This window comes from Urocitellus parryii, chromosome 1, assembly GCF_045843805.1.
Source record: "Urocitellus parryii isolate mUroPar1 chromosome 1, mUroPar1.hap1, whole genome shotgun sequence".
Classification (NCBI taxonomy): Eukaryota; Metazoa; Chordata; class Mammalia; order Rodentia; family Sciuridae; genus Urocitellus; species Urocitellus parryii.
The window spans coordinates 283575467-283576506 of record NC_135531.1 but is presented as its reverse complement, the minus strand read 5'-3'; positions in this window follow the sequence as shown (position 1 = coordinate 283576506).

Sequence of the window (1040 nt, the reverse complement as noted above, 5' to 3'; positions counted from 1 at the left end):
AAAACCATCTGATGAAGAACCTGGGAGCCAGGACTGGGGCTACAGCTCCGTGAAGAGCACTTGCCTAGTATATGCAAGGCCCTTGGTTCCACCCCAACCTGGCAACAAGCAAGCAAGCACAGTAAGAACCAGATGGCTGGAGTAGCTAGGGCCTCTCCCTCAGGGGACTCTCCTGCATGGGGCAAGGTGTGGCTGCCCCTTTGGTCCTCTACTGCTTCCCCAGGGAGTCCCCCATGGGCTGCCTGTTGGAGCTGGTGTTTCAGAACACACTCCTGCCCTATAGAGGTTTCCAGAACTTTGTTTCTTGGTACTGGTGACTGAACCCAGAGAGCTCTACCACTGAGCTGCATCCCAGCTCCTTTCACTTTCTGCTTTGCGCCAAGGTCTCACCAAATCGCCAGGCTGGCCTTGTACTCGAAACCCTCCTCTGTCTCCCGAGCAGTGGACACTAAAGGCTTCCGTGCCCCGCTAGGGTTGCTTCTTTTGAAGATGGGGTCTTGCTGGGTTGCAAGCTGGCCTATAACTCCAAAGCCGGAGCTGTCCTCCCATCTCCACGTCCCTAGCAGTTGGGACTGCAGGCAGGCACCCCCCAGCCAGCCTAACTGGGGGTTATTTTAAGCTCATATACAAATGACTGCCTCTCCCCTCCCTGCTAGGAGGACAGGCAGCACAACCTGGTTTTCTGTGGCCACTCTTTCTGCCCCAAGTGAAAAGCTCCAGCCCATGCCTCGGGTCATGACTGCTTCTGTGGTGCACACTTTGTGTCTCCTCAAGATTCTCAGCATTTGCAAAAGCTGCCTGTCCACATCAGACTGTGGTTCTTCAGACTACGGCTCTGCTGGCCTTGTGCTTGCCATTCTGCCTCTGGGGCACCCCATCTCAACCTCAGTCTGTGTCTAGAAACATCTCTCCTGTCCTCAGATACGAGCACTTGGCAGTGGGCAGAACTCCAGGGTCGTGGGGCAAAGGCTCTCTGGGGCACACCCTGCCTTGCCCGCTTTCCTTTCCGAGTTTGCTTCAATAGGAAGATGCTTCACAGA